This window comes from Delphinus delphis, chromosome 19 (assembly GCF_949987515.2).
Source record: "Delphinus delphis chromosome 19, mDelDel1.2, whole genome shotgun sequence".
In the NCBI taxonomy this organism is placed as follows: domain Eukaryota; kingdom Metazoa; phylum Chordata; class Mammalia; order Artiodactyla; family Delphinidae; genus Delphinus; species Delphinus delphis.
The window spans coordinates 39,368,994-39,393,522 of NC_082701.1; the positions used below are offsets into that span (position 1 = coordinate 39,368,994).

The 24,529-nt window shown below is 39.6% G+C and overlaps 2 long non-coding RNA genes across 2 annotated transcripts in view; both read left to right on the plus strand.

Moving 5' to 3' along the window:
- Nucleotides 1-4,821, plus strand: part of LOC138413902 (uncharacterized) — a 37,640-nt gene extending 32,819 nt beyond the window's left edge. Inside the window, exon 3 of the long non-coding RNA XR_011246279.1 lies at nt 4,692-4,821. This is a non-coding gene — a long non-coding RNA (uncharacterized lncRNA). The remainder of the gene's footprint in view (nt 1-4,691) is intronic.
- A 1,823-nt stretch (nt 4,822-6,644) lies between these two features.
- Nucleotides 6,645-8,894, plus strand: LOC132414992 (uncharacterized). The gene is made up of 3 exons (XR_011246280.1): nt 6,645-6,680; nt 8,237-8,309; nt 8,833-8,894. It is a non-coding gene; the product is annotated as an uncharacterized lncRNA (long non-coding RNA).
- Nucleotides 8,895-24,529: the final 15,635 nt, after the last annotated feature.

Here is a 24,529-nt window from a genome sequence, read left to right on the forward strand (position 1 = left end):
CCAGGGTCACAAAATTTTTCTTTTATGTTTTCTTTTAGAAGTGCTATAGTCTTAGGTTTTATATTTAGGTCTGTGATTCATTTTAAGTTAATTTTTGTATATGCTGCAAAGTATGGATCTAAGTTTGTTTTTTCGTGTATAGGTATCAAATTGTTTCAGCTCTATTTGATGAAAAGACTGTCCTTTTACTTAGTTGCCTTTGTATTTTTGTTGAAAATCAGTTAGTTGTCCACATTTGTGTGGTTCTGTTTCTGGGTTCTATATTTCATCAATCTGTTTATCTCAGTGTTAATGTCATTCTACCTTGTTTATAGTAACTTTATAATAAGTCTTGAAATCTGTAGTGTTAATCCTCCCATTTTGTTCTTTTCCAAGTTGTTTTGATTATTTTAAATGTTTTGCATTTCATATCAATTTTAGAATCAGCTTGTCAATTCCTACCAAAAAACTGCTGGGATTTTGGCTGGAATTTCACTGAATCTATGGATAAGTTTGGGAATAATTGATATTTTAACAATATTGAGTCATGGTACATCTTTCTGTTTATTTGGGCCTTCTTGAATTATCTCAGCAATATTTTATACTTTTTAGTATGTGAGTATACTAAGTATTTCACAACTTTTTTTTCAGATTTATCCTTATGTGTTTCATGTATTTTGATCCTACTGTACATAGTATTTTTAAGATTTCAATTTCTGATTGTTAGTTAATATATAAAAATACAGTTGATTTTTGTATATTGATCTTGAACTCTGCAACCTTGCTAAACTCACTTATTTTAGTAGCTTTCTTATAGATTTCATTGAATTTTCTATATAAATGATAATGTTGTCTTGTTAATGGAGACAGTTTTACTTCTTTCTTTCCAATATGGATATATTTTATTTCTTTTTACCCCTTATTTCATGGGCTAAAACCTTCAATACAATGTTGAATAGAAATGGTGAGAGTAGGCATCCTTTCCTTTTTCCTGATCTTAGGGAGAAAACATTCAGTCTTTTTCCACTATGTGTGATACTAGTTGTAGGTTTTTCATAGACATCTGCTATCAAGTTGAGGAAGTTCTCTTTTATTGCTGAGAATCTTTATCAAGAATAGGTGTTGGCCAATCCAAAAATGGGCAGAAGACCTAAATAGACATTTCTTTAAAGAAGATATACAGATTGCCAACAAACACATGAAAGGATGCTGAACATCACTAATCATTAGAGAAATGTGAATCAAAACTACAATGAGGGGGCTTCCCTGGTGGCGCAGTAGTTGGCAGTCCTCCTGCCGATGCAGGGAACGCGGGTTCGCGCCCCTGTCCAGGAGAATCCCACATACCGCGGAACGGCTGGGCCCGTGGGCCATGGCCACTGGGCCTGCGCGTCTGGAGCCTGTGCTCCATGGCAGGAGAGGCCACAACAGTGAGAGGCCCGCATACCACAAAAAAAACCCCACAAAAAAACCAAAAAAAAACTACAATGAGGTATCACCTCACACCGGTCAGAATGGCCATCATCAAAAAATCTAGAAACATAAATGCTGGAGAGGGTGTGGAGAAAAGGGTACCCTCTTGCACTGTTGGTGGGAATGTAAATTGATACAGCCACTATGGAGAACAGTATGGAGGTTCCTTAAAAAACTAAAACTAGAACTACCATGTGACCCAGCAATCCCACTACTGGGCATATACCCAGAGAAAACCATAATTCAAAAAGAGTAATGTACCCCAATGTTCATGGCAGCTCTATTTACAATAGCCAGGACATGGAAGCAACCTAAGTGTCTATCGACAGATGAATGGATAAAGAAGATGTGGCTCATATATACAATGGAATATTACTCAGCCATAAAAAGAAAGGAAATTAAGTTATTTGTAGTGAGGTGGATGGACCTAGAGACTATCATACAGAGTGAAGTAAGTCAGAAAGAGAAAACCAAATACCATATTCTAACATACATATATGGAACCTTAAAAAAAAAAATGGTTCTGAAGAACCTAGGGGCAGGACAGGAATAAACACGCAGAAGTAGAGAATGGCCTTGAGGACACGGGGAGGGGGAAGGGTAAGCTGGGATGAGGTAAGAGAGTGGCATGAACATATATGCACTACCAAATGTAAAATAGATAGCTGGTTGGAAGCAGCTGCATAGCACAGGGAGATCAGCTCGGTGCTTTGTGTCCACCTAGAGGGGTGGGTTAGGGAGGATGGGAGGGAGATGCAAGAGGGAAGAGATACGGGGATATATGTTTATGTATAGCTGATTCACTTTGTTATACAGCAGAAACTACACACCATTGTAAAGGAATTATACTCCAATAAAGATGTTTAAGAAAAAAAAAAGAATAGGTGTTGGATTTTGTCAAATGCTTTTTCTGCATCTATTGAGGTGATCATATGGTTTTTCTTTTAGTTTCTTAATGTACTAAATTACATTGATGTAATTCTTAATGTACTTAATTCTTAATGTAATTCTTAATGTACTAAATTACATTGATTTTCAAATCATTCTTGGATAAACCTTACTTAGTTATGATGTATTATCTTTTTAAAAATGGATTAAAGTTTTAGAAATAATTAAATGTTTTTTTTTTATAGGAATGAATCATACAATATTTGTCCTTTTATGACTGGCTTATTTCACTTAGCATAATGTCTTCAGGGTTCATCCATGTTGTAGCATGTTACAGAATTTCCTTCCTTTTTAAGGCTGAATAATATTCCGTTGTATATATGTACCACATTTTATTTATCCGTTCATCTGTTGATGGAAACTTGGGTTTCTTCACCTTTTGACTATTTGAATAATGTGGCTTGCTGTGTCTTTTTTTTTTTTTTTACCATATTGTTGGATTTAATTTGCTATAATTCTGTTAAGAATTGTTGCATCTACATTCATATGGGGTGTTGGTCTGTATATATATATTTTTGTAATGCCTTTATCTTTTTTGCTTTTAGAGTAATGCTGGCCTCAGAAAGTATTCTTTCCTCTTTAATTTTCTGAAAGTGTTGAATTCTTATATAGAAATGGTGTTAGTTTTTCCTTAAATGTTTGGTGGAATTCACCAGTAAAGCTTTCTATACCTGGAGTTTTCTTCATGGGAAGATTTTAAACTACAAATTTAATCTCTTTCATAGATACAGGATCATTCAGGTTGTTTATTTTTCTTGAGTGAGCTTTAGTACTTTGTGTCTTTCAAGAAATTTTTCTACTTCATCTAAGTTAAGATCATACTGCCCATGAGCTAAATCTGGTTTGCTGCCTATTTTTGGTAAATAAAGTTATATTGGAACACAGTTACTCCCATTTGTTATGTATTGTCTGTGACTTTGTGCTATGCTAGCATAATTGGATAGTTGCAAAAGAGATGGTATGGTCCACAGAGCCTAAAATATTTATTTTCTGGCCTTTTGCAGAAAGTTTGCCAATCCCTGATCTTAGTTTTCAAATTTATTGGCATAAAATTGTTCATAATATTCCCCTATTATCCTTTAATATCTGTAGAATCTGTAGTGACAGATTCTACACCGTTTTCATTTCTGACATTGGTCATTTTTATTTCATTGATTTCTACTCCGATCTTAACTGTCTTCTTTATTCTGCTTACGTTAAATTTCATTTGCTCTTCCTTTCCTAGTTTCTTAAGATGGAGGCTGAGGTCATTGGTTTGAGACCTTTCTGCTTTTCTAGTATGGGTGTTTAGTGATATAAATTTCTCTTCAGGTACTGCTTTAGTAGTATCCCACACATTTTGGTATGTTCTGTTTTCACAGGAGAACGGGATCAGGGAAGTTTTCAAAGCTACTGGTAATTTTCTGTTTCTTAAGCTGGGTGGTAGGTACATGGGTACATTTATTTGTACATTCTTTATATCTTATACATGTAAATATTCTTTTGTATGTATTCAGTATTTAACAAGGAATTTTTAAAAAGTGTGAATGGGAGGTGAGGATGTAATTACCTTGTGGGTAGACATAACTCTCTTGAGCAGTTATATTGTACAGTGAAGCCGAGAAAGGGGGTAGTAATTTAAAAATGATGTGGAATAAAAGGAGAGACTCTTTTTGTGTTGTTTTGTTTTAAAGATGGGTGATTCCAAACCAAGTTTACTGATTCAAAGTTTGCAAATTCAAAAACTTTATAGAGCCATACCAGCAGGTATAAGAGTCATATCCTGATGTGAAAATTGACGTGTTTAACTAGAGCTTTTGCCTTAGAATAAGAACACCAAAAATTTTTTTTTTTCTCAGAAAGTTTGGTTTCTGCTTCAGTACAGAAAGCAAATACTTCCTTGAGTCCTGAGAATTTCATACCAAAAACTATGGCCAAATTATGTTGGCCTAACATTTTTTTCAAATCAGATGTTATAATTAGTTACCTGCCACCATAAATTATAAATAACTACCTTTTAAATATAGTCATAAAGGAGAAGGATGATGGTGGAAGAAATGTCTACTCTGTAAACAATGAAATAAACTGTAGCCAGCTCTTGTCTGTACTATGTTAATTGTTTAATGGTGTATAACTTCAGGATGCTTCATAAGACATCTGAGTGATCACTGAGCTATGCAACTTATTTTATTTCTGTATATATTTAAATACATTTTAGAGGCAGGCAAGATAATAGAACATGAATAGCTAGTTGCTTTTTTCTGTTTCTTCTGTGTGGTATGTCTTGCCAATCCTTTTTTTCCCTCCAATAGGTTGTGTGGTTCCAGGAGCGGGTGCAGTTGAAGTGGCAATAGCTGAAGCTCTAGTTACATACAAGCACAGTATAAAAGGAAGAGCTCGTCTTGGAGTCCAAGCTTTTGCTGATGCTTTACTCATTATCCCTAAGGTAGAACTATCCTAATGGCCAAAGAACAACTGTTTAGACAAAAGGTGTCTAATTAATTTTAAATTGCCCATTTTATGTATAACAGTAGAGTAGAAAGATAGGTATTTGTATTTCCCTACACAGTTTTGTTTAAGATATTATATAGCTAAAGCAGGGAAGTTTTTAGGATAACAGCTCTGAATTCTTGTAGGAGTTTCATGAAATGGCTCAATTATCACTTTGCTTCCATCTCTGAGCTCCAAAAGTTGAAGTAACTCCAAAAATTTCCTTCAAAAATGGTTCATGATTAATCATAATGAAGAAGTGTAGAACGTAAAATTTAATTAGATTTTGAGTAGACCTTTATTATGTTGGTGGTATCCAAAGTATTAGCACTTTAAATTATGGGAAGTGAGAACTTCAGGCTTGCATTTGTCATTGTCATTATAATTCCTAGAAAAGGAGAGAAACCAGTTTTTTTCCATGTATCAACAGAAGGACAGAGAACTACCATTTTTTTCCTTTGCCTTAATCTGATTGTGAACTACTTGGAAACACAGAGAACTCTTTCAAATATACTATTACCATGAATTAAAACATTACTAACAATGCTAGCAAAGTCTCTGATAATTGCTTTAAAATTATTAATAATTTGTTGAATCTTTGTGCATTAGATATCCATTTTTTTCTTCCCCTGAAGAGGCAAAGTCATTAACGATCCTATAGTTAACAAATATTGGTAAATCTGGTAGACATTTGGTGGTACCTTTTCACTCATCAGCTGTTGGTTTAGGACCACTTGGAAATAAACCTCGCTTGGAGTGCAGGTATCTCCATCCCTGTTGCCACAGGTCATAACTCTCCTCATGTGAATGAGGGGCACAGATATAATGCAGATAGGCAGGTTTAACAAGTGCCCAGGAAAAACCAGAAAACATGTGGCTAGAGGGACTAAGCAAACAAGAATACCATTCTACTTCCTTCCGTTTAAAAAAAAAATCTTTTGCAAGGAGGTGTTAACCGAGAGGGACCCCTTCGGGGACCCTTGTCTAACACTCGGAAATGAATTGTCCGAGGAGACACACATACTGATAAAGCAAAAGACTTGGGTGCTCGAGCAGAGAACAGCAGGGCAAGGGAACCCAGGAGAGCTGCTCTGCCTCGTGGCTTGCAGTCTCAGGTTTTATGGTGCTGGAGTTGGTTTCCAGGTTGTCTCTGGCCAATCATCTTGCTTGTGCCATATCTGGCCCGACTCAAGAACCTTCCTGGTGGGCGTGCACATCTCTCAGTCAAGATGGATTCCAGCATGAGGATTTCTGGGAGGTTGTCAGGACATATTATGGGCTGGTGTCTCCTCCCTCTTTTTGGCCCCTCCCAAATTCTTCTGGTTGGTTTTGGAGGCACCTTGTCAGTTCAGTGTTCCTTATCAGGACCTCCTGTTGTGAGACAACTTATGCAAACGGTGGTTTCAGTCCACGGTTCCCTAACAGAGGGAAATTAATGTAGCAGGGTGGGGTGGGGAAACTCTAATTAGTCTTCGTCAGAATTTAGTGTGATGTACGTAGGGAAAATGTTTAAATATAAAAGTTACTAGGTACATGAAATAATTTGATTTAGATTAAGAATGGAATTCTTCAAAAGGAGATGATTACTATATTATGGATGTGTTTTCATAAGACTGGAGAGAGCAGTGCCTTATTTTTTATATCTGATATTTAAATATATATGAAGGAATTCCATACTTATATTTATTATTATTTTTTATTCCTAAAGGTTCTTGCTCAGAATTCTGGATATGACCTGCAGGAAACACTAGTGAAAGTTCAGGTTGAGCATTCAGAATCAAAACAACCTGTTGGCATAGATTTGAATACAGGTAAGAAAGTAAAGAAAAATCAGCTGCTTAATAAAAAAAGAGGTTATACTACAGTGACCCAGAACTTAAGTAAGGGGGTGGAGGTTTGGATGGCTTTTTTTTTTTTTTTGGCGGTATGCGGACCTCTCACTGTTGTGGCCTCTCCCGTTGCGGAGCACAGTCTCCGGACGCGCAGGCTCAGCGGCCATGGCTCAGGGTCCCAGCCGCTCCACGGCACGCGGGACCTTCCCGGACCGGGGCACGAACCCGCGTCCCCTGCATCGGCAGGCGGACTCTCAACCACTGCGCCACCAGGGAAGCCCTGGATGACTTTTATATTTAAATTTTGGGTGCCTTTGTTTTACTTTTGAACTTCTTAGAAGCAAGTATTCATTCACTTAAGAAATAGTTACTGAGTGCTTGTTATTTGACTTGGGATTCACACAGAACAAAACAAAGACCCTTCCCTTGTGAGCTTATGTTGTAGCAGGGAAAGATAGGCAGTAAATAATAACCTTAATAAATAAGTTCCTTTAACATTTTTAAAGGTAATAAATTCTGTGAAAAAAATAAAGGGACAGTGTAAGGATGATTGTGAATGCTAGCACAGGAGTGTGGGGAGGGGGTTTCAATGGGAAGAGGGTGGTCAGGATAGGCCTCATTGAGAATATCTGTTGAACAAAATCAACGAAAGTTAGGAAGTTCCACGTGGGAACTAGGGAAAGAATGTCCTAGGCAGAGGGAACAGCTAGTGGAAAAGCCACTGTCTGGTGTTCTCGAGGAGGAGGGAGATGAGAGAGGTAATAGAAGGTCAGATCACGCGAGGGCGTGTGGGCCAGTGTACAGAGTTTGACTTTTTCTGTGGTGGAATAGGGAGCAATTTTGAACAGAGGTGTGACATGGTCTAAATATGTTTAAAAGGATCACTCTTGCTACTCTGTGGAGAGTAGTCAACTGAACAACTGGAAGGAATTGCCATTAACTGCATTGGAGAAGACTGTGGGTAGAGCATGTTGTGGTGGCCGGAGGTCAGCATTGAGTTTTGGCAAAGTTAAGTTTGAAGTATCTGGAGACTTTAAAATAGACAGTTGGATGTACAAGTCTGAAGCTCAGGAAAGTGGTCCGGCTTGGAGATAAAAACTTGAGAGTCGTCAGAGTGTATATGCTTTAAATCTAGAAGATTGGGTGAGATCATCTAGGGAGTGAGCGTAGAGAGAGAAGAATGCAGGACTGAGCCTTTGGGTACTCTAACATTAAGAGCTCAGGAAGAAGAGGAAGAACCAGCAAAGTAGACAGAAAAGGAACCACTAGTGCAAAAGAAAAAAAACAGGCAAGTGTGATGTCCTGGAAGACAAGTGAAGAAAGAGTGGTTGGGAGGGTATGATCAGCTGTGTTAGTTAAGTGCTGCTGATAGATGAGGTCTGAGAATTGACCTTTGGATTTGACACCATGGAGGTCATTGGTGACCTTGATAATAGTAATTTTGGTGGTATATTAAATATTGTTAGAATATACAGCCAATATTAACAGAATATATCAAGATTGTAGTATTGAAATAGTTTGTTTTTCCTTTGCAGGTGAGCCAATGGTAGCAGCAGATGCAGGAGTTTGGGATAATTATTTTGTGAAAAACCAACTTCTTCACTCTTGGTAAGTTTGTATTAGTAAAAAGAGAAAGACTTTTAAGGACATAATTGATAACATTAAGATTTTTCTATTATTTTTGCCTGCTACAGTGGAAAATGGCTAAGTGTATGAAAAGGCATGGTATCCAGTTATTAAGACTAGCTTCTGTCATTTTACAGTCCCTTTTAGATTTTAGTTCTATCAGTGTAAGTTATGGGAAATGTTAATCTTACTGTTTATTTGAGGGAGAAGGGAAAGAAGGACATTTACTGAAATAGTACCACATGCATAGTGGGAAAAAGATCAAATGATATGCTAAAAATGAGCTCAGTTTTGCTGGAATATAAAATTAGGCTTCTACTTTATCAGCAAATGAGTTGAAATTATAATGCAAGGGGTGATGTTTGTATTTATAATAGCTATGTCTTATCTCACACCAACATCATTGCAGAACAAAGTGTCATTAGTAGCTGAAGATTTCTGAGGGGGAAAGATAAGAGTGGATTAGTAAGCTTTACTCACCCTGTCATCTTTTCCCTCAGCACAGTGATTGCCACCAACATTCTCCTGGTTGATGAAATTATGCGAGCTGGTATGTCTTCTCTCAAAGGGTGATTGAGTTCAAAATCAACTCTTCTAGAAGCTGAGACTTAGCACATCTTACATCCAACTACCATTATAGAGCCTGAGCCATTCTTAATTTTTACACAATAAATGCAATTTGTATTTGGTGGTCTTATAAGTCTCAAAAGTATTTCATCAAGGTATAAAGAACACAAGAAATACTTTCACAGCAAATAATATTAATGAAAGTATTTTTCCCTCGAAGTTCTAACTCCCTACCCTTTATTGTATGTGTGATATTATGATATAATAAGAAATATATATTTGGCCTATTTTATTTTATTTTATTATTTTTGGCTGCGTTGGGTCTTTGTTACTGCTCGCGCACTTTCTCTAGTTGCGGCAAGTGGGGACTACTCTTCGTTTCGGTGCACAGGCTTCTCATTGTGGTGGCTTCTCTTGTTGCGGAGCATGGGCTCTAGGACGCACAGGCTTCAGTAATTATGGTGCGTGGGCGCAGTAGTTGTGGCACATGGGCTCAGTTGCTCCATGGCATGGGGGATATTCCTGGACCAGGGATCTAATCTGTGTCCCCTGCACTGGCAGGTGGACTCTTAACCTCTGTGCCACTAGGAAAGTCCTATATTTGGTCTTTATCCCCAGTTCCTGGCACAAGATCTGCTAAAACCTTTGTAATTTCCTGAGCAATAGGGGTGACAGGAACATTTTTTATTATAATATTTAGTCTTGGTCCTGGTTCCTGACATACCATCTTTTAAGACCCTTGAAATCTCTGGAATTAATGAGTATCTTTTTGTATGCTAATGAGGTAACTCTTGATGGGCCACTAGATAGCTTCAGGTTGGGGGCTAGTCTCCAGAGGAACCAACCATGTGATTAGAGGGTTAGAACTTTAAGCCTCCCCGCCCTGGGAGGGAAGGAAAAGGGTATGGAGACTGAGTTACTGATCAGTTATACCTACATGATGAAGCCTCCATAAAAAAATCCCTAAACTATGGGGTTTGGAGAGCCTCCAGGTTGGGGAACATATATCCATATGCCAGGAGGGTGGTGGACTCCAACTCCATGGAGACCGAAACTCCTATACTCAGGACTCTTATCGCCCTATATACCTCTGCATCTGGCTGTTTATTTATATTCTTTATAATATCCTTTATAATAAACTGGTAAATGTAAGTAAGTGTTTCCCCGAGTTCTGTGAGCTGGTATAGCAAATTATCAAACATGAGGAGGGGGGTCATGGGAACAGAAGTTGGACAGAAGTGTGGGTAACATGGGGACCCACCACTTGTTCATTGATGTCTGAAGTGGAGGACAGTCTTGTGGAACTGAGCCTGTGGGGCTCAGTTCTGTGGGGTCTATGCTAACTCCCAGTAGTTAGTGTCAGAATTGAATTGTAGGACACCCAGTTGTGTCTGGAGAGTTGGAGAATTGGTTGGTGTGGGAAAATCCCCACACATTTGATATCAAAAGATTGTGAGTAGAGGAAACAATTTTCCTTTAGTATGCTATTGCAGTTTTCATAAAATAGAATCTGTTGTGATTCTTAGATGTTTTTGGGCAACTTTTTAAAAAAATATATTTACTTATTTATTTGGTTGCCCTGGGTCTTAGCTGTGGCTTGCGGGCTCCTTAGTTGTGGCATGCGAACTCTTAGTTGCAGCTTGCATGTGGGATCTAGTTCCCTGACTAGGGATCGAACCCAGGCCCCCTGCATTGGGATCTCAGAGTCTTAACCACTGTGCCGCCAGGGAAGTCCCTTGGGCAACTTTTAATGAACAAAATACGGAGCACAGGTTTTAGAGTACCCAAGTCAATTTCCAATTTATCAGTGGGTATAAATGTAACAGGGCAAAATGTTTTATTCTCTCAAAATTCCTTTAGTAACTTCTTGCTGCCACTCTTTTCTCTAATAAATATGGCATCACTTTGTTAGTATAGCTTTGTTTCACTGATACCTGACAGTTTATTTTGAATATAGTTTATTATATTTTACCTGGCTCTTTCTTATACATGATTAGCAATTTACACTACTGTGCTAACTCTGGTAGTTCTCTGACTGGATGATTAGATAGAACAGATCTCATCTGGAAAGGCTGGGATTATTGGCACCAACACTGAGAAATAATTTTTTTTGGCTTTGAATGCTGCTATTCTATATCAGTATTATAGCAATATCTTTCTTATTCAAAACACTAGAGTTAATCTATTGTACTTTTTATTATTATTAAGCTCCTTGTAGTTATCTTCTGTCCATGGACGCAAGTTGATGAGATTAAAACATGGCAAGTGCATTAATGGAACCTTGGCCTGCTGGTGCATGTGGGGCAAAGTTCATTTAACCATTTAATGCCTTAGTTGAAAGCCTATAGATTTTTTTTTTTTTTTTTTTTTGCGGTATGCGGGCCTTTCACTGTTGTGGCCTCTCCCGCTGCGGAGCACAGGCTCCGGACGCGCAGGCTCAGCGGCCATGGTCCCCGGGCCCAGCCGCTCCGGGGCATGTGGGATCCTCCCGGACCAGGGCACGAACCCGCGTCCCCCGCATCGGCAGGCGGACTCTCAACCACTGCACCACTAGGGAAGCCCAAAAGCCTATAGTTTTATAGTTTGGTTTTTTTTTTTCCCATTTAATGTGTTGTCACCATCTTTCCAAGTTAATAACTACACTTCTGAACTATAATTTTTTCGTGGTTATGTGACATTTCATTGTGTGGCTGTTCTGCAATTTGTTTAGCTAATTCTGTTTTCAGTTTTTCCCCATTATAAACAAACATCTTTTTTAGACTCTATCCTTATTTTATAGGATAGGGCTTTAAAAATGGGTATATCATGCATATTCCCAGACCTTTTCTATGTAAAGTGTTTAAATTGTGAAATACTTAAAATATACTGAAAGGACAGAAAAAATATAATAAACACCTTTGTACCCTCCACCTAGCTTTAAAAAATAGTAAAGTTTTGTCATGTTTGCTTCAGATTTTCTGTAAAGAAATAAGAAAGTATGGATGTTGTTAAATTGCCACTGTCCCCTACCTCCTCATCAGATGCTTTTCCCACCCTTTCTCCTTAGAAAAAGGACTACCTAGAGATATTCTTTGATTTTTTTTTAAATAAATTTATTTATTTACGTATTTATGGATTTATTTTTGGCTGCGTTGGGTCTTCGTTGCTGCGCGTGGGCTTTCTCTAGTTGCAGAGAGCGGGGGCTACTCTTCATTGCGGTGCGTGGGCTTCCCATTGCAAGGGCTTCTCTTATTGGAGAGCATGGGCTCTAGGTGTGCGGGCTTCAGTAGTTGTGGCATGTGGGCTCAGTAGTTGTGGCTCGTGGGCTCTTGAGCACAGGCTCAGTAGTTGTGGTGCACAGCCTCAGTTGGCTCCGCGGCACATGGGATCTTCCCGGACCAGGGATTGAACCCGTGTCCCCTGCACTGGCAGGTGGATTCTTAATCACTGTGCCACCAGGGAAGTCCCTGAATTTTCTTTACTTGGGTTTGTTTCTGGTTTAAATATTTTGTTCTGTTGCACTGATAATTGTTACTATATCAATACACATTGTTTTAGTTCTTAAAACTTTATATAAAGTCTTGATGCATGGTAGGTTGAGTTCCCCAACCCCTTCTTTATTTTCTTCAAAATTGTTTTGGCTATTCCGAGATCTCTCTTCCCTCTTTCAGGATCAGCTTGTTGAGTTATATGTTTTGATTAGAATTTCAATGACTTTATAGATTATTTCTGGTAGAAATAGATATATATATTCCTTCCACTCATAAATATTTTATATATCACTTTATTGATATCTTAGTGCTTCAGTTTTTTTTTTACTAAATGGTTTCAATGAAGTTTTAAGTGTTTTCTATAAAAATACATTACATGTTTGATTAAATTTATTCCTGTGTTTTTTTAGAAGCTATTATAAATACCATCTTTTATAAAAATTATATTTTTAATTGTTCATTGCTGTACTATAGGCCCTCTATGGGCTTTAATATATTGGCTTTTATATTTCATAACCTTGCTGAACTCTCTTATTAGTGCAATAGTTTGTAGTTTATTTTGGATTATCTGGGTTGATAATAACAGGTTAGCTCTTTCTTCTTTTCCACTCCTTGTACTATCTCTAGTATTTTCCTGTTTTATTGAGCTGCCTAAGACCTTTTTAATTAATTAATTAATTAATTTATGGCTGTGTTGGATCTCCGTTGCTGCGCGTGGGCTTTCTTTAGTTGTGGCGAGCAGGGGCTACTCTTCGTTGCGGTGCTCGAGCCTCTCATTGTGGTGGCTTCTCTTGTTGGTGGAGCATGGGCTGTAGGCGCGCGGGCTTCAGTAACTGTGGCTCACAGGCTCTAGAGCGCAGGCTCAGTAGTTGTGGCGCATGGGCCCAGTTGCTCTGCGGCATGTGGGATCTTCCCAGACCACTGCGCCACCAGGGAAGCCCCTGCCTAAGACCTTTTGTAGAATATTGGATAGAAGCAATGATAGTCACGTTTATTCCTGTTCTTGCCTTTAAAGAGGATGTTTTTAGCATTTTACCATTTTTTTGTTTGTTTTTACTGTGGAATCTTGGCAGGTAGTCAGCTGTATACGGTTAAGTCTGTTCCTTTGTATTTCTGTTTTGCTAAGAGGTTTTTAAAAAAATTTATGATTGTTGAATTTTATCAAATGCTTTTCTGCATGCTTTGAGTTTTTTTCTTTAATGTGTTAATGTGGTTACCTACTTTAATACGTTTTCTGATGTTAAACTATTCTCGTATTCCTGAAATAAATCTTCTTTGATTGTGAAATACCATGTTTGTTGATTCTGAGGTGCAGATTTTTTACATTTTCACATTTCTGTAAGTAGAATATGTTTTACAGTCAATGGCATCTTCTAATTGCTCTTGCTTGAACTTGGTTACCTGTGATTCCTTAGCGTTTTAGTTAACAGCCATTTAAGGACCCTTTGAGGAAGAAATAGGAGTCTTGATTGTTGCTGAAAACTTTCTGTTGTTAACTTCTGGTAAAGTAAGAACATTTCAGCAGCAAAACTTTCCGATTATGTGTCAGTGGCTTAGAAGAAAATGCCAGAGAGAATGGTAGAAACTATTTTTTGAAATGTTACATACTACCACCTCTTGATGGCAAGAATAAATATCAAAGACTCTGAATTGTAAGGTGATTTAGAAGAGTTGGACTCCAATATGAAGATCTTAACGTTATTTATTTTGCTTATATTTTCCTCATTTTAAACGTATAAGAATGATAAATGATAAAAATAAGTGTAACTAAGTCTGAAAACTCCTTCAGTGGGTATAAAATAAAATGTGTGAGTGATAAGAAAGCATTATGCTATGGCTGAAATGACAGGATTTTTGTTTCTTAGTATAAAAATAATGGTGTGTCTTACAATCAGTGACATTTTTGATTTGATGAAATATTGTATTAACTCTTTTTGCTGGACTTGAGGCTAATATTTATTTAGGTTTTTCTAAGTATTCATAAGCAGGATTGGTCCATAATTTTACTTGTTCACTATCCAGTTTTGGTATCAATGACATACTAGGCTCATAAAATGAGTTGGGGAATTCTTCTTTTTCTTTTCTTTGGAACAATTTGAGTCAGTAAGATGGAGGGTTATCTTTCTTTTTTTTTTTTTTTTTTTGCGTACACGGGCCTCTCACTGTTGTGGCTCTCCCATTGCGGAGCACAGGCTCCGGACGCGCAGGCTCAGTGGCCATGGATTACGGGCCCAGCCGCTCCGCGGCATGTGGGATCTTCCCGGACCAGGGCACAAACCCGTATCCCCTGCATCGGCAGGCGGACTCTCAACCACTGCGCCACCAGGGAAGCCCGAGGGTTATCTCTTTCTTGACAGCTTGGTCTTGGCCTAGTAGTTTTTTAAAAGGGAGGGATGGATTTTCGATTATTGATAAAATTTTCTTCATTGATTTATGTCTTGAGTTTTCTATTTCCTTTTGAGTCTGTTTTCATAATTTATATTTTTATGGAAACCTATAAAATGTTGCTTTTACCCTTAGAGCCTTATTTTGTTGTGTATTATTCTAGAGATGCTGTCTCTTTTTGGTATGGTGGGGCTGGGTGGGTGGGGGTTGAGAGAGGATAATATTTTTCTAGTATCCATTTATTTTCTTTGCTTTTATTTATTTAAAAATATATTTATTAAGAATATATTTATTAATTGACATATAGTTGATTTTTTAAAAAAAATTATTTATTTTAATTGAAGTACCTTCTTTGTTTTTAGAAGTATGTCTCTAAAAATAGCCTACAGCTAGATTTTTATTATTTTAAAAAATTCAGTCTGACATTTCTTTTAACTGGCAAGTTAATATTTTATGATTACTGATACATTAGATTTACTTCTACCATATAATTTTGATACTTCCTGTTTATCCTTTTTTATGCTTTTTCTCCTTTACTACCTTCTATTGGATTGATGTAATTTTTGTTTTTTTTTTGTTTTTTTTGCGGTATGTGGGCCTCTCACTGTTGTGGCCTCTCCCGTTGCGGAGCACAGGCTCCGGACGCGCAGGCTCAGTGGCCATGGCTCACGGGCCCAGCCGCTCCGCGGCATGTGGGATCCTCCCAGACCGGGGCACGAACCCGTGTCCCCTGCATCGGCAGGCGGACTCTCAACCACTGCACCACCAGGGAAGCCCGGATTGATGTAATTTTTAAATTTAGTTTATCACCCCTCTTTTCCCTCTGCTAGTTTGGAAATGATACATCTTATTTATTACTTTAAAAATTTTAACTTGCTTACTTAATATAGTTAATAACTCTGCTCCCCCACAACAATACAAAGTCCTTAAAACATTTTAAATATAGTCATCCCCTCTTGTTTTTTTTAAAATTTATTTTATTTTACTTATTTTTAATTTTTGGCTGCGTTGGGTCTCCGTTGCTGCACACGGGGTTTTCTCTGGTTGCAGCGAGCGGGGGCTACTCTTCGTTGTGGTGTGCAGGCTTCTCATTGTGGTGGCTTCTCTTTTTGGGAGCACGGGCTCTAGGCATGCAGGTTTCAGTAGTTGTGGCACAGGGGCTCAGTATTTGTGGCTCGCGGGCTCTAGAGTGCAGGCTCAGTAGTTGTGGCGCATGGACTAGTTGTTCCATGGCATGTGGGATCTTCCCGGACCGGGGCTCAAACCCATGTCTCCTGCATTGGCAGGCGGATTCTTAACCAGTGCGCCACCAGGGAAGTCTGCCTCTTGTTTTATATGTGTTCTTATTCAATATTTTAATTCCATTTTGTCTTTTAAATCCCCTAAATTAGTCATAATAATAATTATTATTATTGTTTTATACAACAGTAAAACAGTTCCTGTTTGTGTTTTTCATTCTTTGTTTTAAAAACTATTTATTTAGTTAGTTATTTGGCTGTGCCAGGTCTTAGTTGCAGCATGCAGGATCTTCATTGTGGCATGCAGGTTCTTAGTTGTGGTGTGCTGGATCTAGTTCCCTGACCAGGGATCAAACCTGGGCCCCCTGCATTGGGAGTGCAGAGTCTTAACCAATGGACCACCAGGGAAGTCCCTCCATTCATTTTTTTTAAAAAACATAATTTTTATTTATTTATTTATTTGGTTGCACTGGGTCTTTGGTTGCAGTGGGTCTTAGTTGCAGGCTCCTTAGTTGCCGCTCGCCGGCTCCTTAGTTGTACCACGTGAACTCATAGTTGCAGCATGCATGTGGGATCTAGTTCCCTGACCAGGGCTTGAACCCGAGCCCCCTGCATTGGGAGTGCGTAGTCTTAACCACTGTGCCACCAGCGAAGTCTCACTCCATTAATTTTTTTTTTAATAAATGTAATTATTTTCCTCTCTTTTTTAAATTTATTTTTATTTTTTTAGATGTTGGGGGTAGGAGTTTATTTATTTATTTTTGCTGTGTTGGGTCTTCGTTTCTGTGTGAGGGCTTTCTCTAGTTGTGGCAAGCGGGGGCCACTCTTCATCGCGGTGTGCGGACCTCTCACTATCGCGGCCTCTCTTGTTGCGGAGCACAGGCTCTAGACACGCAGGCTCAGTAGTTGTGGCTCACGGGCCTAGCCGCTCTGCAGCATGTGGGATCCTCCCAGACCAGGGCTCAAACCTGTGTCCCCTGCATTAGCAGGCAGATTCTCAACCACTGCGCCACCAGGGAAGCCCTCCATTCATTTTTAACTCATTGCTTTGTTTACCATTCTTCCTTGCAACTGTACTCTTCCAACTGGCTTCACTTTCTTTCTTTCTGTTGTATATCCTAGTCCTAGTGCAAGTCTGGTAGTAATACTCTCTGTTTTGCTTCCCTCTAAAGGTCTTCATTGCCCTCTGCTATTGAGTGGTAATTTACATATAGTATAAGCCTTTGGTGTCTGGCTTATTTCACTTAGCATAATGACTTCAAGATTCATCCTATTGTGGGAAGTGTTAGAATTTCCCTATTTTTTAATACTTAATAATATTCCATTGTGTGTATATACCACATTTTGTTTATCTAAGTTAACCACTATTTCTCTCAGCATTTTGAAAACATTATGCTATTGTTTTCTACTTTGTATGTGCATTATATACGCTTTATAATTTCAACAGTATTGGCAAATTCCCCGCCTAGGGGTTATACTAATTTGCACTACTGTCAGCAATTTATAGAGCACGGGACCTGTTTTTACCTTTTTTTTTTCACTTAGGTAATATAAATTCTTCATTTGCTCCTGAGCATGGTACAGACTTTGGGCTTTAATATCTTATAGGAGCCCTGAACAGAGCAAGTTTCTTTACTGCTTCACTTGGCAGGTGGGTAGAGTTTGTCTAGCATCAAGGCTCCTGTTTCATTTAGGGCCCTAGTGTCAACTCCTCCTTCAAGGAGGAGTGGCCCTCTTTCTGTGTGGGCATTAAAAGCTTGACACCTAGACCAGATCTTGTGTTTTTCCCAGGCTTCTACAGTTCACCTTCAGAATTTATCACTCTGTTTTGGTTTCCTCTTGAGGAAAATCTCCCTTTCTCTCTTTTAAGTTCAGCCATACAGTTTTTTTTTCTATTTATTTTAATTGTGTAAAATATTCATGACATAAAATGTATCATTTTAACCATTTAAAATGTACAGTTCTGTGGCATTAAGTACATTCACATTGTTGTGCAACCATCACCACCACTCATCTCCAGAACTTTATTCTTTCAAAACTGAAACTTTTAACCTATTAAACAATAATTTCCCATTCTTCTCTCCCCCCAGCCTCTGGCAACCACCATCCTACTTTCTATTTCTATGAGTTTGACTACTCTAAGTACCTCATATGAGTAGAACCATATAGTATTTATCCTTTTGTGTCTGGCTTATTTCTCTTAGCACAATGACTTCAAGGTTCATCATGTTATAGTTTCTTTATTTTGTGGCAAGTGTTACAATTTCCTTATTTTTTAAGGCCAAATAATATTCCATTGTATGTGTATACCACATTTCATTTATCTAGTCATCTGTTGATGGGCACTTGTGTTGCTTCTACCTTTTGATTATTGTGAATTATGCTTCTATAAACATGTGTATGTAAGTATCTCTTTGTGCCCCTCCTTTCATTTTTTTTTGATGTATACCTAGAAGTGAAATTTTTGGATAATATTGTAATCTGTGTTTAACTTTTTGAGGAACCTCCATAAATTTTACATACCTACCAGCAGTGTACAATGGTTTCAATTTTTCTACATCTTCACCAACACTTATCATTTTCTGTTTGTGTTTTTTAAATAATAGCCATCCTAATGAGTGTGAAGTGGTCTCTCATATTGAGTATGTAGTTTTAAATATGCTTCATTTTATCTGGCAATTTTCTGTGTTTGTGAATTGAGGGTGAGGTGGAGGATCGTTCACATTGGCTAAATCTGCTAATTGCTACAACTGCCAGACCTACTTTTTTTTTTTTTTTTTTTTTTGCTGTACGCAGGCCTCTCACTGTTGTGGCCTCTCCCGTTGCGGAGCACAGGCTCCGGACCCGCAGACTCAGCGGCCATGGCTCACGGGCCCAGCCGCTCCGCGGCATGTGGGATCTTCCCGGACCGGGGCACAAACCCGTGTCTCCTGCATCGGCAGGCGGACTCTCAACCATTGCACCACCAGGGAAGCCCAAGACCTATGTATTTTTAATGCAAGTTGTTTAACTAATTTTCTCTTTTGGAGAGTAGCCAACTTTTGAGTACATAAAAAATTCATGACACTTCCATTAAAAATAAAAAAGACTTTATCGTAAGTTTGTTTCATAAATCTCTGTTTCACTTAAAGAATCATGAGCCAAGAACTGTTATCCCCCATCTGCCTTTCTCCTCCTAACAGTTTGTTTCCTACCCATATATTTTTTTACAGTCCTTTCCATGACAATAACTGTTTCTTTGAGATTACTTTACTTGGTGCCATCAGTATTGCTTATGTTTTGATCCTGTCTGATAGTCATACATTACTGCCTTCCCAGCCTCCCACAATACCACTGTCATTCCAGGGTTCTTGCTCTTGAACATAATTCAGTTTAATATCACTAAGTATTAAGGCCTTGTAACAATCCATTCACTCTTCCTTTACAGCTGCCCATATAATTGTCAATGAGATCTAGGGGAACAAGGGTATAATCATTAAGGATATCCCCAGCGACTCTGTAAATAGCCTTGCTTTCCTTATCCTATGCTAAATTGAGGTCTTTAAGCTTATCAACTAGGAAATCAAGTGTCTCAAGAATTAGATTTAATCTTCAGTCATACTTTGCCTGGCCAGATGTTTAGGCTATATAGGAGAGGGACAGAGATGAGAAACTAGAAGATCAGTGTTTTAGTATTTAGAAGATCACTGATTTAGTGCTTTTAGTGAAAAACAAACATATGCTGCTAAGCTATCTTTACAGGTTGCCTTGCAACACAGACTTGATTGTGGATTCTTGACTATGCTGCTCTTTAGTTATTTCATGAATATTAGCCTTTCTTTGTAAAGGAGACTTTGGGACTTGAGTTGGAGGGGCATTTACTTTACTGAGGGGCATTATGTTTGAGGACAGAGAGAGAAGGGAAGTAGCAGGGTGCTGGTATTTCCCCAGAGCCCACAGATGGTAAGAATTGTTTTCCCATGACCTGACTTGCCACCTTCTCCATACTCAGCAGAGTCCTTGACAGTACAGAACAGAGCTGATGATAGTCACAATGAGCAATGACTGCAGTCTCCTTCCTTCTGAGACTTTCTCAACATTCTCAATTGCTTAGTCCAAGAATCAGCTGGCATAGCCCTGTGTCTGCTCATCGCCTGGGCCAGGATGGAGCCAAATGTCTTGGACAAATAGCCTGTGGGCCTGAATCTGGCTCCTGTCCATACCTTGGAGATAAATCTTGATGTGGAGCTTGAGGAACAGGTTTGGTCCATATGCTTGCCTGGCAGGTGCTTCACAAAAGCTCAAGATGCATAAGGTAAGGCTTCAAAAGCAATGAGCTTCAAAGGATCTTCCCCATTGCCTGTTTCTTCTGTCGCCCTGGAGCTGTATACGAGGGCCAGTTGGTTGCATCATGTTTGTTAGTGGGAGTGCTGTTGACATCTGGGAGGCACCGATTATTGTGTTGACTGTTCTATCCACTGTAGAATGTTTCACATTCCTAGCACCTGGCCACTAATGGCTGGTACACCCCCATTCCTTGTGACAGCCAAGAATGCCCCTGCATTTCCAGGTGTCCTCTGGAAGCTGGTACCGCTGAAGGAAACTTTAACTGTTCATGATCCACCCACTTGCGTATCATTGTATTCTTTGTCTTCACTAAACTTCAGCCTCAGTTAGTACTCTTTCTACCTCACCCCCAATCCAGGTCAGAGAATCTGATGGGCTATCCTGGTGGGGAGGACAGTGTTGGAAACCCCCTGGGTCATGGTGTTGTCTTGGTGAAGCAGGGTTGTGCTGGCAGCTAAGAATGCTGGCTTGGGAGCCAGAGTGCGTGGGATCGTATTCCATCTCTGCCATCTATCAGCTGTGTGACCTGAGGCCAGTTACCTAACCTCAGTTTTCTCATCTTTAAAAGGGGGATAATATTTTACCTATCTTACAGGATTGTTGTGGGGATAAGTTTGTGCAAATTCCTTCACACAGTGCTTGATTCATACTTTGTGCTTAACAACTGCTTAGCTATTTTTTTTGATTACCATCAGTGGTATGCATCAGAGAAGGGTTAGGGGTGCAGTTTGTGACATACACAGAGTAAAATCAGCTAGTGCAGAATAACCCTGTAAGTGTCTGACTGTAGCCAGTGGAACTCAGTGTCAACATTGCTTTGTCTGTAAGACCAGGATTTTGCTGCCTGGAGGCAGGTTGGGTCTTGAGAGTGTGCCAGGGGGATGCCAAACGAGTGTTTGCTCTCCTGTTTCCCCTTAGGCTCACCTCAGTCTCTACCCTAGACTGACTGAAGAAACTTGGGCATTTTTGGCCGGGGTGGGGGGCTCACGTTGCTGAAAGGCCAGAAGGCCTATAAAGCCATTTTCCCTACAGTGCTGGGCCTGAGCAGTGCACAGCGTGAACTGAGAGGCCTTTTCTGTCAGTCCAGATGGAGCTTTCTAGAGACACAGGCTTGACCTTCCACATCCATGTGGGTAAGCTGAAAGAGTGTGGTTTCAAGGCACCAAGAACATCCTGATACTCAATCCTCCCTACCTCCTGTGGCTAAAATGCCAACATTAGCATTGAATTCCTTTGTATTAAGCAATACCTGCTTTCTGGGTTTTTAAAAAATTATTTATTTATTTATTTAAAGATGTTGTGGGTAGGAGTTTAGTAATTTATTTATTTATTTTTGCTCTGTTAGGTCTTCGTTTCTGTGCAAGGGCTTTCTCTAGTTGTGGCAAGCGGGGGCCACTCTTCATCGCGGTGCATGGGCCTCTCACTATCGCGGCCTCTCTTGTGGCGGAGCACAGGCTCCAGACGCGCAGGCTCAGTAGTTGTGGCTCACGGGCCTAGTTGCTCCGCGGCATGTGGGATCCTCCCAGACCAGGGCTCGAACCCGTGTGCCCTGCATTAGCAGGCAGATTCTCAACCACTGCGCCACCAGGGAAGCCCTGGGGTTTTTGTTTTAAATGCAAGTGTGCAAAAAAGGGTTAACATGGCAGGTCTGACTCCTGTCCTTTGAAAGGCCTGCTTCCGCAGTTGGTCCTTGTTGGCATCTGGTAACTCGGATTTCAGGAGTATTCCCACTGCCCTAACCTCAAAGAGTGGCTCACTGTGCCTAAACTGTCAACAATACGGCTTATGCTGAACATTTGCTTTCCTTTGGGAGTCTGGAATTTGGGTACATGTCAGGCACAGGGTGCCCGTGTGACCAGTCTCTCAGAAAAACCCTGGGTACTGAGTCCCTAATGAGCTTCCCTGGTTGGCAACATTTCACACATGTTGTCACAATTTCTTGCTGGGGGAATTAAGAGCTTCCGGTCTGACTCCACTGAGAGGATCCTTGAAAACTTGCCCTTGGCTTTTTCTGGACATAATCCTATGCACCTTTTACTTTGCTGATTTTGCTTTGTATCCTCTTTCTGTAATAAATTATAGCCATGAGTATGACTATGTTGAGTCCTTTGAGTTTTCCTAGTGAATCATCAAACCTGGGGATGCTCTTGGTGACCTCCAACACAACAATATTCCTGCTATCCAAGAAAACCACAGAGCCATATCTGAGCAAAAATCCTCAATAAAATATTAGCAAGCCAAATCCAACATCATATAAAAAAGATTATACACCATGACCAAGTGGGATTTATCCCAGGAATGAAAGGTTGTTTTAATATCCCCAAATCAGTTAATGTAAGGACAAAACCCACACAGTCATCTCAGTATGCACACAAAAAATCATTTGCAAAATTCACAATACAATTCAGTAAACCTAGAGTAGAAGGAAACCTCCTTAACCTGATAAAGGACATCTATAAAAAAACCCACAGGAAACAACATACTTAATGCTGAAAGCCTGAATGCTTTCCACCTGAGATCAGGAACAAAGCAAAGCAAGGATGTCCAGTTTCACCTCTTTGATACAACATAGTACTAGAGGTTTAGCTAGTGCATGTAGACAAGAAAAGGAAATAAAAGGCATCCAGATTGGAAAGGAAGAAGTAGAACTATGTTTATTCACAGACAACATTATCTGGTATCTAGGAAATTCTAAGGAATTAATATACACAAGTTGTACTTAGAGTAGAGCACATTGTCAAGTTTGCACGAGGGTAAGTTTAGGGGACTTTCTTCCGGGAGTCCTGAAAAGGCCTGGCAACTTGGATCTTGGAGGCAGAGGAGATGTTAGATGGGAAATAAAAGATGTGCCTGCTGTCTGGTATATAGTTAATTGATCTACTAGAGTGCATAGGTAGGGAGGAAGACAGTGTGCTCTGATGTGCATCCTTAAGGCCAGAGCAGGGGACGTAGAGGTTGTTGGCTGTTTAATACTCTACTGCCATGCCCGTGCCTTCTCATGAATTACTCAGAGTGAACGAGGCTCTCACCAAAGGGATGGGAGTATGGCTTTTGGAACCAGGCAAATTCAAGTTTGAACTTGCTTCTTTCCCTTGCCTAGCTGTGGGATTTGGGGCAAACTGCCAACCTCGGTTTCCAGATGGGATGATGGTAGTAACTACTGTATCTGTTACAAAGACATGCTCTTGACTTCCAGCAACTGAGATAAGTAACTTAAGTAATATAGAAGTTTATTTCTCAGAAGCAGGGAGATCAGGGCTTGTTCCTCAGTATCATCTGGGATCCAGGACCCTAATCTTTTTTGTTCCACTATTGTGTGTGCATGATTTCCATTCTTAAAGTTGCCTTTATGATCCACGATATCTGTTGGAACTTCACCCATCATAACCGAGTTCCGGGCAGGAAACAGGAGAAAAGGAGAAAGGGTACAAAGGGCCCATCTCAGGAGTCTGTCTTTGTTTTAAGGAGACTTTTCAGAAGTCCCACACAGTGATTTCCTCTATATTTTGTTAGTCACGGCTTAGTCTTTTGGCTACACCTAGTTGCAATAGAGGCTTTAAAATGTAGTATTTAGTTAGGCACATCGTCACTCTAGATAAGACCAGGGTTCTCATGCTGCAGAGGTAGGTAAGCATGACACTGGACAGGCAAAGCGGTTCCAGGCACATCGTCACTCTAGATAAGACCAGGGTTCTCATGCTGCAGAGGTAGGTAAGCATGACACTGGACAGGCAAAGCGGTTCCAGCCACGTCTTACCCTGCTGAGCTGATGGAGGGGCTCAGTGATGTAATCCCTGAAAATACCAAGCACAGAGCAGGAGCTCATGAGTGTTCTTTCCGTCCCTCCCCCTGGCTCTCGAGTGCTTTAGCCAGGAGTAAGATTAATTGTTCTTTATGAGGCTGAGTATAGAGCATAGGAGACAGGGTCACTAACCAAGGGATCCTACCAAGGGCAGCGTCTTTCCCATGTCTGAATACTTGGTTCAGTGCCTTATAATGCTCGTAAGTGCTTTTTGGATGAATGAAAGAGCGTGGGATTTGGAGTCAAGCAAACCTTGTATTTGAATTTTGTCTTTACCACTTCCTAGTAAGGTTACTTAACCTCTTGAGTCTTAGTGTCCTTATCTATAAATTGGGGATGATGATAGAACCTACTTCACAGTCATTTTGGATCAAATAGGAGAGCACTTTGTAAACTTCCCAAGTACTGAATGGA